Consider the following 15,799-nt stretch of genomic DNA (forward strand, 5'->3'; position numbering starts at 1 on the left):
TACTTATATAATTCTAAAAAGTGTCTGCATGCTTTCAAAACTGGTTGTGCAACTTAAAATGTGTTCGTGTGATGTAGCCAATAGTGCTAACTCAATTACTGAAGCTCAGTCTGCTATACGGAAGAAGAAGAACTTGGACCAATGTACTTCGATGCAACACCTTTTAATTGGTTCTATGTTGCTCCAGGTTCCTCCACCCCAGCCAGAAGTGAAACCAAATTTTAGGACTCCACCAAAAAGGCTCTGATCCATTCTGAAGAAAGAAGAAATATGCAAGTTTCTTTAGTACGTAGTTGTAGAGTCCAAACGTTACATGCATGGCCTTTATTTTCTTATGTTTTTTTAGTCAGCTATTAGTTACGTGAGCAATCTGAGTCTAGCTAGCATCCAACGTGATCAACGGTGCCGGTTATTTAATTAGTTAAAACCCGGCTTAGTTTAAATAGGAGATAGAGTCCGTGTGAGTAAAGCTAGCTTGTACGTCGGTTTGGCCTGCTTATATAACGGGCACGTTCCGGCCGTGTACGAGGTCAGTTTTTTGGGGTTATCGTGAGATTTGTTTCGGTTGTGAGTTTCAATAAACAGAAAACGTCCCATGTCAGGGGACACCCAATATTGTCTTTTGTTGCTGATCCGTGTGGATTTTTTTGCTGCTGCGCGTGGAGTTGATCTAGTCTACTCAACGCTAGTTTTTGATCTTACGGTCTTGCATCTTTGCTCGACCGGAATTTCTTGTGCTGCGGCCAGTATCGTGGAAGATCGGACCAACCAGCGACTCGTCGTCTAGTCGAGTTTTATCAAGTGGTATTCAGAGCTAAGGTTATTCACGGTACTGTGTTGATCAAGATGTCAACCTCGGTCAACAAGGGTGATGAGGTTGCTGCTGATTCTGAGGAAATAGTACGTCCAGTGTATGCGGATGATATTCCGCAAAATATTCGAGATGGTTTTGACCACACATGCAACTACATCAAGCAATGTCATGATGCGCTCGGTAAAAGGATAGATGTCCTGATCACTCGGTTTGATGGTTTGGCGGACATCATCAATATGTCGGCGACGAATTTTGCCCCACCACAGACTGCTCCGGCGGCTCCACTGCATTATGCACCACCTGCTCGCGACGGACATGCCGGCATGCATGATTGCCGTTTGGCGGCACAACCTCATGCTGGAGATGATGGTCTTGATGACGGCGTTGACCAGGTGGGGTACGCGCCACGACCACGACACTATGAGCCTCGTCCTGAAACTTCCGTTCGTGGCGGAGTGCATGACCGAGTTGGTCAAGCTGTGCGTGTGCCTGTGGATGATGGAATTGGGCGCATAAAAATTTCAATCCCTTCGTTCTCCGGCAAGTGTGAACCAGAAGGCTATTTAGAGTGGGAGATGCGTGTGGATCAAATTTTTGATGCTCATCATTATAGCGAGGAGAAGAAAGTTCAACTTGCTGGCATTGAGTTTACCGGTTACGCGCTAATATGGTGGAATCAAATTTGTCGTTCAAGACATCGCCCGACGACTTGGCGAGGGACGAAAGAGTTCATGAGGCGACGTTTTGTTCCTGAACACTATAAAAGAGATATGTACAACAAGTTGCAGCGGCTCTCTCAAGGTAATATGAGTGTTGATGAATATTACAAGGAGATGGAATTGCTTATGATACGGACAGGGACAACGGAGGATCCAGAGGCGACCATGGCACGTTTCTTTAACAGGCTGAATATCGAGGTGCAAGATCGTGTTGAGATGGTGGTCTACTACAACATACAAGATCTTGTGCACCAAGCTGTGCGTGCGAAACAACAGATTAAGCGACGCCAAGTCAACACAGTTTCCGGTACCACTTTGAACACATGGCGTCGCTCGCCGCATAAGAGTGAGGATGTCGTTCCTAGCTCCAGGACGACAACATCAAATCGTTCTCATGGTTCCGTGCAAAAGGATGCTTCAAAATCAGGACTGTCGAGGGTTGATTCTAATGTGCAGTCGATCGGACGCACTAGTGACATAGAGTGTTTCAAGTGTGGTGGAAGGGGACATATGAAGCGTGAATGTCCTAATGAGAAAAGAGTGTTGCTCACAAGAGATGGATATGCATCCGCTAGTGATGAAGAGACAGTTTCTGACAATTCTAGTGAAAAATCCGAGGATGCTAAAAATGTGGTTGCGAGTTTTGAAGCTGCCGAATCATATCCATCATTGATGGTGCAGCGAGTGCAAGGGGATCACATTGAGGATAAGGGACAGCGTTGGAATATTTTTCAAACTCAATGCAAAATCAACAAAACCAATTGTAAGTTGATCATAGATGGAGGAAGCTACACTAATGCGGTAAGCAAGGACTTGGTGGATGCTTTAGCTTTGCCTACTTGGAAGCACCCACAACCGCATTGTGTCGAATGGTTATATCAGTCGGGCAAACTGAAAGTTACTCACAAGGTGCGTGTCAATTTTTTGGTTGGCGATTATACCGATACAATAATCTGTGATGTTCTACCAATGGATGCATGCCAGTTATTATTGGGGAGGCCATGGCAATATGATCATCGTGCTATGCATGAGGGAAGGTCTAACACTTATTCTTTTTGGGACTTCTGGAAGGCGACATGTGTTACAGCCGATGTTCGCTAGTGCTATCAAGAACAATGTCTTGTAAGGTCCCCAAAGCTACCACGAAACCGAGGACGGCTTCGCTCCAAGAGGGAGGGGATGATGTAGCCAATAGTGCTAACTCAATTACTGAAGCTCAGTCTGCTATACGGAAGAAGGAGAACTTGGACCAATGTACTTCGATGCAACACCTTTTAATTGGTTCTATGTTGCTCCAGGTTCCTCCACCCCAGCCAGAAGTGAAACCAAATTTTAGGACTCCACCAAAAAGGCTCTGATCCATTCTGAAGAAAGAAGAAATATGCAAGTTTCTTTAGTACGTAGTTGTAGAGTCCAAAGGTTACATGCATGGCCTTTATTTTCTTATGTTTTTTTTAGTCAGCTATTAGTTACGTGAGCAATCTGAGTCTAGCTAGGATCCAACGTGATCAACGGTGCCAGTTATTTAATTAGTTAAAACCCGGCTTAGTTTAAATAGGAGATAGAGTCCGTGTGAGTAAAGCTAGCTTGTACGTCGGTTTGGCCTGCTTATATAACGGGCACGTTCCGGCCGTGTACGAGGTCAGTTTTTTGGGGTTATCGTGAGATTTGTTTCGGTTGTGAGTTTCAATAAACAGAAAATGTCCCATGTCGGGGGACACCCAATATTGTCTTTGTTACTGATCCGTGTGGATTTTGTTGCTGCTGCGCGTGGAGTTGATCTAGTCTACTCAACGCTAGTTTTTGATCTTACGGTCTTGCATCTTTGCTCGACCGGAATTTCTTGTGCTGCGGCCAGTATCGTGGAAGATCGGACCAACCAGCGACTCGTCGTCTAGTCGAGTTTTATCATCGTGCTTTCTGAAAAAGCGTGATTTTTCAAAAAGTGCACTTGCATTTTAATATCTTTGTATTGTTTTTCTGAAAAAGAGTTTATGTGTTGAAATATTATTGACATTTGAAAAACACCCTTTTTAAAAATGTGTTCATGTAATTCTAAAAGTGTTTGCATTTTAAAAGATGTTTGTAATTTAAAAAATGTTATGTGATTCAAGAAAATGTTCGTGTTTTAAAAGGAATGTTCATGCATTTTGAAGGAAATAAATTAAAAGTGAGTTGGACTATGAGGGACGGTGTATGGAATAGGTGCATGGTGTAGCTCGTGTAGGGTGGCCCTTAGGTCCAGCTCGGTTGAGTGGTAAGTCTATTGTGTGGTGGCCAAGATCAAAGGAGATTTCCTTCCTTGCCACACGTGGGCCCCAAATTCCTGATTGATGTTTCTTTACGAACCCTTAATTAGAGCTGTCGAATAACCCGTGTTAATTTGTTTCTTGATCCATCATGCGTGAGATTGATGCATAGTGCCTTTTCACATATTTTCTCTTGACATCAAATGTGATATGGATATGTTGGTCTATGGTATCTGCTCACATACCGAAGCACATGTAATGATTAGAATCCATTCAATGAAAGAAGATTTCAAATCATGCACGGGATTGATCTCATCATTCAATATATACCAGCCACTGCAAGTCTATATCGCCCTCAGTGAGAAATTTACCTGTTACTCACACCAATATACTAATCTAGATACCGTCAACAATTTGGACATTGTCCCTTATCCAATTGTTTCGTTGGCCACAAATCAAGATATGTGCCATTGTGGACGTAAACCAGAACTTGCCTACTTTGGCATCACCTTATGAGGTCATCGGAATGCTGCTCCTAAGTAAAAAGTTTTGTGTCATTTTTTATCATTTTGTTAGCGTCATCCTTACAAGTTTAGAGTAGCGAGCCTCCGAATCTTCTTCTTCCACCTTTTTTCTCACCCTTCATTTCACATAAACCATATTGCATTTATATAATTTTTTTCCACACTCCCGTTGCAACGCACGGGCATTTGTGCTAGTCACTCCAAAGTTCCTGTCTAGCGGAGAACATACGAAGAAATCATTTGGAGGGTATGAAACCACCTCGAAGCTATTCTTTTCGATCAATCTATCCAAGAGTTCGTACTAAAATAACACCAAATAATTTCAGATTCATAATACTCAATCCAACACAAGGAACCTCAAGGAGTGCCCCAAGATTTCTACCGGAGAAACAAAGGACGAGAATGTGCATCAACCCCTATGCATAGATTACCCCAATGTCACCACGGGAATCCGTGAGTTGAATGCCAAAACACATATCATGTGAATCAATATGATACCCCATTGTAACCACGAGTATTGATATGCAAGACATATATCAAGTGCTCTCAAATCCATAAAAGTATTCGATCCGATAACAACGAAATCTCAAAGGGAAAAACTCAATTCATCACAACAAGAAAGAGAGGGGAAAACACCATATGATTCGACTATATTAACAAAGCCCGCGATACATCAAGATCGTGACATCTCAAGAACACGAGAGAGAGAGAGAGAGATTAAACACATAGCTACTGGTACAAACCCTCAGCCCCGAGGATGGACTACTCCCTCCTCATCGTGGTGGCCGCCGAGGATGATGAAGATGGCCACTAGTGATGATTCCCCCCTCCGGCAGGGTGCCGGAACAGGGGTCTAGATTGGTTTGCGATGGCTACAGAGCCTTGCGGCGGCAGAATTTTTGATCTAGGTTAATCCTGAGGGTTTCTGGAATTATTTGTAATTTATAGGGTAAAGAGGGGGTGCGGGAGGCCATCTAGGTGGGCACAACCCACCTGGGCACGCCTGGGCCCCCAGGCATGCCCTGGTGGGTTGTGCCCCCCTCGAGGCACCCACAGGTGCTGCTTTGGCCCATCCTGGGTGTTCTGGTCCATAAAAATTCTCAAAAAGTTTCACGGTGTTTGGACTCCGTTTGATATTGATTTCCTGCGATGTAAAAAACAAGCAAAAACAACAACTGGCACTGGCCACTGGGTGAATAGGTTAGTCCCAAAAAATGATACAAAGTTGCTATAAAATGATTGTAAAACATCCAAGAATGATAATATAACAGCATGAATACTTCATAAATTATAGATACGTTGGAGATCTGTCAGCATCCTACGGACATCACCATGTCAAGCGTTCATTCGGCAAGTGACACGTGCGGCATCTACTTCACATACATAAAGGTGAATCACCTCCTTTACATGTGTTCACTTGACCCCTTCAAGGATGGTATACTACTTGACACCCCTCTCGTGTGCATGCATAGGTATTGTCAGAGCTTAACGTGCAGGTTGCGTGGAAGGAGTAGCAGTAGGGGACATTGAGAGAGAAGAGGAGCAAGATCAGGGCAGCAAGGATGAGAGAGGCGCGCGGGGTGGTGATGGAGGAAGTGGTGCTGCGACTAGTGGTGGAAGGTGCTGGTGGTGTGCCGCCACGCCGGCCTGGCCGCGGCGGCATCCAGATGTGGAGAAGTGTGGTGAGAGGGAGAGAGAGGTGTAGCCAGACGAGGATATACATCAAACCTTGCTGCATGTCTATGCATTGTTTGGGCCTACCCCAACGATGTTGAGCAGCGCGTATGGACCAGGCCCAGGGGCTCCTGTCTGTGTATAAAACATGGGATTTTACACCTTGAATTATGCATAGATAAGTTGCAGCTCGTGTGCTGGCCGGGGAACCTATCAAGGATTGTCAAAGTACCAACAAATAATCAAGTCAAAAGAAGTAGATCTTTGAGATACCAAGGAGCGCATCAAGAAGACCAAGACTCAAGGCCAATCAACCTACTTGGCTAAGCAGAAGAACAAGGCAGAGCATTAGAAGCAGCCTTTGCCAACAAGGCCGAGCCGGCAAGGTGAAGGCCGGGCAAGCCTCATGGCTAGCAAGATCCTGCCAACCACCAGCGCTCCTCCTCACTAGCCAGCTGGTCACTGATTGGTGATGTGTCGAGCCCGCGGGCAGTTAGGTGAGGTTTGCCGGCATGTGTCAGCACGCTGGAAGAAAGATTACCTTTATCGACACTCGTCCAAATGGTGTGTCACGTTAATAGGCCTTAGCTAGGCAAGCAGTGCGACAACCTTGTCGGGGCTTCTCCTCCGTGCAACACTAGTGTTGTATTAAATGCATTTTATCCTAACTAGCAGAGTTAGGTATGATAGCACATGCTATCTAATCATCATGTAATTACCCCTTTTCCACTGTGGTAACCCCTTGAGCTATAAATGGAGGGCCAGGGCTTGAACCCATTCTAACTCTACGCACGCTTGCATGCATAGCTGCCTTCTCCTTGCACCTTGCCAGGGGAAAGCGCTCCTTGTATTTGTGCTCACATTTAATCAATCCACCAAGGCAGGAATAGGGTGTCACACCTCAAAGGTGGCCCCAACCTGGGTAAAGATCCTTGCTCCTTCTTCTAGACCTTCTCTTTGCGCTTTGTGCATTCCCTTCACTGAACCACAAAGGGGCTAGATCACCCCATAGATAGTCGTTCCACACTGGCAAGCAGCATCCTGCAGTAGTGACTTACTCCTCATCTTTGCATTCACCGAGGTTAGTGAGATCCTAACGAGCTTGGTTCTCAATTTTAGAGGCTGGAGAGGAGGAGAAGGTACTTTGTCATGCTTTGTCCCTGAAGAATCTGTTGGCTGTGAAGTTCCCACCTTTTCCATGATTGACGGAGTCGCCTGTCCGGAAGATGTATGCTGAGGCGGTTGCTGCTCAGAAGCTTGACGCCTGGAAGACTGTTGTCGCACGGCTTTCTCCCGAGGAACCCTGATGTTTCTCTCTATGCCAACAGACTCATCGCTTACCGGCTCGGTTCATGTCATCTTTTTCCATTCTGGCTTCCTCGAAGTTGTAGCCCTTGTTCGGGCAGGAGGAGCAGGAGGCTCATCCTCCTCTCCTTCGTCTTCCTCATGCTCCTTGGCATGTTCCTCTTCGCCTCCATGCTGATCGACATGTTCCTCTTTGCCTCCATGCTCTTCGACACATTCCTCTTCGTCCTCACGCTCGCTGGCATGCTCCTCCTCCTCTACATCGCTAACCACAGCCCGGGAGCGTGTTGCTTTTATTACTTCCTGTGTCCTCAAGGCAATGAACTGCACATCATCATCTTTGGTAGGGTGGACCATGTAGTTATCCTCTCAAACTGGTGTTTCTGCCAAGTTGTCGAACAATTCATCCACTTTAGCTTTCTTGGGTACCCTCCAGTGGCCCTCAACACACATAGCATTGCATGCCGACATCATTGCTAGGATAGAGTCCTTGGTGGTGTTGTTGCATAGCGGAATCAGTTTCTCCAGCAAGGAAAACTTGCAACCTAGTTCAAGAGCTGGCAAATGAACCATTAGTGCTCCATTACCATCAAGATGTTGTGGAGGCCTAGGTGCAGCTGCATCATGTCGGCAGGGTTATTATACTCCCAACCTCGTCAGCCTCCTCTTTGCTGCAATGGGGCCAAGGCCCATGTGCCCTTTCGCCCCTCACTTACCCCTTCATGGCTAGTACTATATATACTCACCCCCTCATCCTTTCTAGTGTTAGCATTGGTTTAGCTCATTTAGAGATAGAGCTTAGCTCATCCTTGTGGTTCTACTCCATCGAGAGAGACAGCGGCCTCTACGAAGAAGATCGACGCTTGCATTCAAGGCCCCTCATGGGAAGATCCCTTGCGGACTCAAGGCCTCCTCACGGAGATGAACTAGCTATAGTTTGTATCATCCTTTGTTGACTTTGGATCGTGTATCTTTCTTTGTGTTCATGGATCTAGCACATGTGTAACCATTTCTCGTTGATTTGAGTGTTTCCTCTCGTTTCCCCTCGCGTTTTCCCTCTTGTGTTCTTCGTGTTCTTCACGGGATCCCATCCAAATCATGAAAGATCGGCCATAGGGTTTCCACGTTACATCACCTAGGTTGGAGTCCGGGGGCCGGAAGGTCCGGGCAAGGTTCCTGGCTGAACTGATAGAGGAAAATGTGTCTCGTCTTTCGATGAGATGGTGATTATCGTTTTTGGAGGAGTAGACTTCGACGATCCGACTACAAACATGCGAGGATGCCGCGCCTTAGAAATCGCTAAACCAACTCCGAGAGGTTATTGACCACGCCGGAACATGATCAACCTGACCACGAGGGTCTATTTTCTTCAAGCAAACGAAGAAAGGCCTAGGGTTTAAAAGAGTCCTTGTCTTGTGCGCCAAGTCTTGTGGAATCCTCCTTGTATTTGGCATGGGCTGCCCGAAGTGGCCCATTAATGAATCGTCATGGGGGTCCTCGGCCCGACCCACTGATCGAGAGACGACGTCGTGAGTACCCCCTAGTCCAGGACACTATCAGTAGCCCCCTGAACCGGTCTTCAAGTTGGGGACGCTCCTCGATTCTTCTGAACGGTTCTTCATCTTCGGTCGTCGGTCTTGAAAACCGGTTCAACAAATCTTCTCATCTTCGATCTTGAGGATCACCCAAGTGAATCCAAAGAGTTTACACGTCGGGTATCCGAGGAGCCCCTTCAAGTTCTCGGCCTTTATCAATGCCTTGTTATTTTTATGCCACGCTTCAGGTTTGAAGTTGTTCCTATGCGATGGTGTCCTCTTGCATCCGAGCTCGAACACCGGACTGCATTCGAGGTATCTTTTGCAGCTGAGCACCAATGTCGGACTGCATCCGAGCTCCAACATCGGAGTGCATCCGATCTCCAACGCCGGACTGTATCCGAGCTCCAATGCCAGACTATATCCGAGGTGTCATAGATCACCTTGGCTTTAAAAAGTTTGAACGAGGTTATCTGAGCTTAACGCTGAAAAGTTCTCTATGGAGCCAGCCGCTCATAGCCAAGCTTTTTATGCCGGACTGCTTCCGAGGTGATGCACCACCTCAGGCTCGGGCTGATTGTTTGCGGATTTTATTTCCAATTGATGCAATTTATTTACTGAAGACATATATAGCTAGTAGCCCTCAAGGTGTGTGTGTGTGTGTGTGTGTGTCGGCCTAAAATTCGAGATGCACATTAGAGGAGATAATGATAGGTGGACGGGCCCTTGAGAGAAGGTTTTGAGAAGTCGCCGCAATATATTAGCTTGATGCCGGATAAGTCCCAGTTGGTACCTATTGTTGTCCGAAGACGCATTTTCCCATAGTTCGGTCAAGCTGAACACTGAGCACTTTGAATTTTCTGCATCGAATAGGCAATGCAGTAGCCCCCGAGACACTGGTCGGGTGGCAACACCAGATTAGGGATCGATGTGCCCCTTAATATTAGTAAACGATAAGCCCGAAGCGCAGTAGCCCTCGAGCCTTAATGTGGGCACGGGTGGCCGAATTAAGGATCGATATCCGGAGTAAAATCACAAATTTTGTGTAATGATTCTATGTATGTACTCTACATCATTAATGCTCAAATCCGCATTGTACAAAACTTTGTTGACCGACCATCGGCTTCAACCTCCTCGGCCAGTAGCCGGGGAGTGTTTGTCCTACTTTATAAAGCCTTTATGAGGGCAAAGATTTATGACAAACAAGGAAATCCGGCCATATGGTTTTATAAACAAAGGTATGCGGAGAGAATGTTATATTATTATTTAATGTAAGAAACATCTTCCAAAGAAAATAGTCCCGCTATCGGTTCCTTTGTTTGGGTTGTCATGCTGACCATGATCATGAAACCTCGCCTTCGATCAATGCGGGAGAAAAATATTGAGGATTTAGTGTGGGGTAAGTTCCCGAACTATGTGGTCTTTAGCGAACCTAAATTTTCACTTCTTTTGTTGCCGACCAATTATATCCTTTAAGATGGTTAGCTTTCGGCTTCACCCAGTCCGAGGCACTAACTCGGTGACCCGATAGTAACAATCACATATGTGCTCCCTTTACCACCTAGCCAAATGATCAGGAACGTAGGGGCAAGCACAGGAGTGAGGCAACCCAACTTGGCCAAAATCTTAAGTCAAATTGATCCATATTTATGGCTTTATAACAATGATTATGGAAGGCAGCGCTTGTATACTGAATACACATGCTGATGATATGTTTATTTTGACTCCGTTGCGACCGTTTATCAGTTGAAAGTAGCCCATCGTCGGCTTCCACCCCCTTGTAGATACTACATAGGCTGTTTCCGCAATAACAAAACAACCCTTAGCCAACGTCTCGGTGCTTGAAGGCGGTTGTGTTAGAGGAAACGAGGCAATCAGATATGTGGGCTTTATAACTTTCACTTAGTCATAGGATCTTTAAACTAGGGAAGCTAGCTACGAGCCCCCAGTTAGTGTTCGGCACCGACCGAAGTCTAGCCATTAACACTTCGGCCAATGTTATGAAAGGCCCATTGTTTATCACGGGGTAATCGGTATCGATCTATAGTTTGACATTGTCATCGGATCGCTAACCAGTTTACGCCCATTGTGACAGTCAGCTTTCGGCTTTCTCCACTGAGGTGCTTAACCATTCGAGTTGCAAGCACAATTGGAGTGGTTCTCCCTTTGCACACCTAGCCAAACAAAGCGGGACATAGGAGGCAAGCACAGGAGTCGGGCAACCCAACTATTGACCAAAGACACAATTCGAAACCGATGCATACATAGAAATATCCGAGAATGTTTTTGCCGAATCTCTAAAGGTGTCCAGCGTTGCACTGCGAGACTTATGCTAGAAACAAACAAGTAGTTTAAAAGTGCCATAGGCTTGGAAAACAAAAAAACTTCAGTAAAAACTTTATGCCCGAACTAAATCAAGTCATTTGGTGCCAATCCGAAAATTGGTGTTACTTTTGTGCTTTTATCGTGCATTAATATGACACATCCGATCTCAAGACTACAAGAGGGTCAGCCTACGGCTGCAACCTCCTATCCTAAAGGCGAAGTATTACTTGTTAAGCCAGTTTAGCAAACTAAACTCGAGCGTCTTAGAGAGAAAACAGACTATCCGGCTATTGACCACATACTCGAGTCGAGAAAGGAGTTATAGAAAAAGACTTTGCAATGACTTAGAAGAAGAACACTTATTATAAAATGTCTCATATAAATTTAAGACCCCAGTTAACACGAGCAAAGAAAAATGGTTCTTAACGAACCTCGTTTTTGACAAACATATTTTAACATAAATATAATGTTTGGTCGAACCGAACAAGAATTAAAAAAACTAAGCATGGAAGCGACTTAGCTGGTTAATGTGCTCGATCTCGATGCGCGGCCCGAGCTTACGGCGGGACAAGGTCCCAGCCCCCAAGCCGGTCCCGAGGTGGTGGAGCTAAGAGCTCGACATAGCACGGCTAATGTGGCGAGGTGGAACCCCTAGTCCGTCCAAGGCGACGGAGCAGGCCGGCAGTATGACGCCGAAGTTTCTGGCGTGGGTTAATGAAGCGATGATGAAGCCCCCGGTCTAGCCGAGGTGACGTGGTACGTCGGTACGCCGAGGTGACAGCGCTGCCCAACCCGGATCATTTACCTGTGCACAGAAAATAGTGCAAGCCGAATATAATAGTAATAAAAAAAATTAAAAAATTCGTTGCATAATTAATAATTTATGCAAAGTGGGTAATAAAAGAAATATGGCCAGTGTGCCGCACACTTGATGAGGTAGAGCTCTCTCAGCGATGCCGAAGTCCCCGAGGCAACCGAACATGTCGGTATGGCAATTCGACCAACAAGGTGAGCACACGGGCCAATTTACGCCGATTGCGACGACGGCGTCAGATTGCCGAAGTGACCGCGTGACGTAGTCGAAGTGGATTACCTACACATGTAAAATAGTGCAGTCCAAAGAATATTAATATGAATATAGAGAAAAACATCGCATATTAATTTACGCAAAATATTTTTTTAAAGAGATGTGGCCTGGCTTCGAAGCCAATGTCGGTGCAGGGCGCTGGCGTGACAAAGCCTGTATTCACAGGGCGGTCCGAGTCCCCGATGAGGTGTTCGCTGAACTGCAGACGGGAAACTGACCGAACCATCACGCAACCATCGTTAATGCAGCCATCACTTTCCAGACCTGTGTACAAATGATGGAACAAACCAGAGTAATAATTCCTCGAAAAAATTAAACCCAAGCATGAAAAAATTACTAGGATTAACAGCACCTGGTTTATCCGTTGTAGCAATCTAAAGAAAGGTTACTCCCAAAATTGGGACTCGATCCGCACACCCATTACCTGATGGAAGATGAAGTGACGGCATGGTGATGCTGGCAATGGTTGGCTCGCCGAGGCAAAGCCCCCGGTCCAGCTAACGTGACGAAGCTGGTCGGCTGGTGACGCCGAAGTCTCTGGAGTAGGTTGATGAAGAGACGGTGAAGCCCACAGTCTAGCCGAGGTGACGGAGCGGGTCGGTAAGGAGACGTTGCAGCTGCCATGTCAGCTGAGGTGTTGAAGCAGTTCAGCGTGATTGACATCGGCTTAAAGAAGCAATAGCGCGGCCGTTCCAACGCAGGTCGTGACTTATGATGCGGTCAATGTCGGCTTGATGAAGTGACCGTGCAACGATGCCGATGTGCCCGCTCCGTGTAATCTATGGGGCGGCGATGTTGGTGATGATTTATCCTTCGCGATGCCGAACTCTTGTTTGGCTCGCCGAGATGATGGCCAAAGAAGTTGAGCTTGGCTCAATAAAGCGACGACGTGTCTATCGCAGGTCGGTACTCGGGGAGCAATGTTCCCGACTGGTTTGACACTAGTGTGATGGTGAAGAATACCTCAGAGAAGGCTTAAAATTTTATGGGCACGTGTTTAAGAACAATGCACAATACCCTAGAAAGAGATTTTTCCAAAAAGGTTGTCCAGTATCCCGTTCATGAAAAAAGATGAACTCAGGTTGGATTCGTATTTGCGAAGAAAACAAATCCGAAAAGTGATGCACTAATCAGAAGGTTCCCGGAGTTTGAACGGTTGGATCGAGCTGAAATTGTGAGAGGTGGTAGAGATGGAAATTCCCCAGAAGATGAACGGTTGGATCTTCCAAATAAACTACGAGCTAGGATTTGGAGACCACGCCCTAAACTTGTCTAGATTCCCGTCCATACTCGATATGCCTCTAGTATATCATAGATCGTTGGAGATTCCTCCATCGGAAGGCGACGAAATTTTACAGGGTCGTTGTATACTCAATTCCGCACAATTATACCAAAGGGTTTGTCAAATCGACTCCCGTGGAGATGGTGACAGCGAAAACAAGTCTGTTATACAGAAAAACTGTGCGATCACACGAAGGCAATGTTGACGATTAGCCACCAGGCTCCATGGACGACTTTTCCATGGTCTTGGTTGAGATTTGAGCTACTGATGATGAAATTATCCGTCTGATCTTGATGATCTGACGTGGCACGCAGTCCTCGGTCTAGCTGAGGTGACCAGTCAAGCCGGCGACAAAGATGCCGACATCGACCATAAAGCTCAGCTCTGATGCGTAGATCGCGCCGGAGACGATCTGAATTCCAATCGCACCGTGGCGACTGCCAGCAGGCTCTTAATGAAAGCACTAATGTCGGTTCTATATCCAGCATATCTCGTAGTAGGGGTCCTAAGCTAGGCTTCTTGGAGCGATGGTAACATGGACACGGGATTTTACCCAGGTTCGGGCCTTCTTGATGGAGGTAAAACCCTACTTCCTGCTTTTGATTGTATTCATATGGGGTGTAGTACAGAGTACATGCATCTACGACGAGATTGTTCTAATGAATATTAGATTGTCTATTGACTAGCCTGGCCTCGGTTTATATATGCACCGTAGGCCTAGGGTTTAAAGGAGTCCTTGTCTTGTGTGTCAAGTCTTGTGGAATCCTCCTTGTATTCGGCATGGGCTGCCCGAAGTGGCCCATTAGTGAATCATCATGGGGGTCCTTAGCCCGACCCACTGGTCGGGAGACGACGTGATGAGTACCGACCTTGTGACACCCCGATAGTTAAGTTATAGTAAACCCTTGCTAATCATGCCAGGTCATCATAATTAAACTTTTGCTAAACCTCACTTGTTTCAAACTGAGATCAAATTCAAATTCAAATAACAAGTCAAATTATTATTTCTTCAAACTATCAAATAAAAATGTTCGATAGGTGGCAAATATTCATTAAGTAATGAACATGTTGGAACCAACCTCATTTGGTTTCCCAAATTGCCCCTGGAATTCATTTAGTGGAATGACAAGATTAAACAAAAGCATTTTAATTCAACTATAAATTAGAACAGTTCCAATTGGCCTCAAACTTTTCGCGCAACCTTATAGTGTTGGCTAGGAATTATGTGCAAAGTTTTATAATTAACAAAAATAACTTGGCAGCTAAAAAAATAGAAAAGTATAAATAAAAGGAAAAGAAAAAGAAAATAACAGAAAAGAAAAGGAAAGAGAGAACCCCCCCCCCCCCCCGGGGGCCATGGCCTAGCTAGCCTCTAGGCCAACCAGGCCGGCCCGGCCGGCGCCTACAGCCTCGCTGGGGCGATCGAACCCTACCGATCCCCTCCCCAGGACCCCCACTCCTTCCCACGATCCCCACTTCTTCCCCCACGCTCCCTTCTCCCTCCCTGGATCTCGGGGGCACCCGACGCGCCCGCGCTCACCGAACCATCGCCTCCGCCCGCGACCCCTCCCTCCATCCTAGCGCCGTCGTCCTCGCCCAGGACTTGTCGCCTCGCGCCTCCACAGCCTTCGACGCCCGTCCCCACTGTCCCGGACTGCTCCCCTGCACCTCGGGTGCCCCGCACCGTCCTTTGCTTGTCGGGGAGCCATGGCGCCACCGGCCTCCCCAAGCGCTACCCCGACCATATCGAGCACCCTCTTGAGCCCCCTGTGAGATTTCAATCATCTGTGGCCTTTTCCCCCTCCCTTCCGCGTCTCGTAACCCCGTGGACGACAAGGTCGTGTTTTCGACCGCCTGCGTCTATGCCGGCAGTTCCCCGCGCGCCCTGCCTCGCGTCCTAGACCGCGCCCGGTCACGTGCCCGCCGTGCTGACCGCGCCCGGCCCGCTCACCCCCTCCCGCTCATATCTCCGCTGCCACCACCGCTCGGCCATCGCCGTAGCCGTCGCTCCAGCCGTCCCTTGCATGTGCCACTGCATGCGCATCGCTGCGCTCGTCCGTGTGGCGCTCGCGGCTGACCAAATGGTCGCCGAAGTGGGCCACTCTGCGCATCTCGCCCGCTCTGCTTCTCACTGGAGAGCACCGCCAGCACGCGCACGTCTAACACCGGTCCCGGGACACTTACTCGTTGGCCCTAAAGATTAGCCTATAACCCCCCACTAAACCTCACTGACTTTGGGCCCCGCTGACCCTAACTAACCCTATTAAGAAAAATAACCCTAATAA

Source organism: Triticum urartu, chromosome 2, assembly GCF_003073215.2.
Source record: "Triticum urartu cultivar G1812 chromosome 2, Tu2.1, whole genome shotgun sequence".
Lineage (NCBI taxonomy): Eukaryota > Viridiplantae > Streptophyta > Magnoliopsida > Poales > Poaceae > Triticum > Triticum urartu.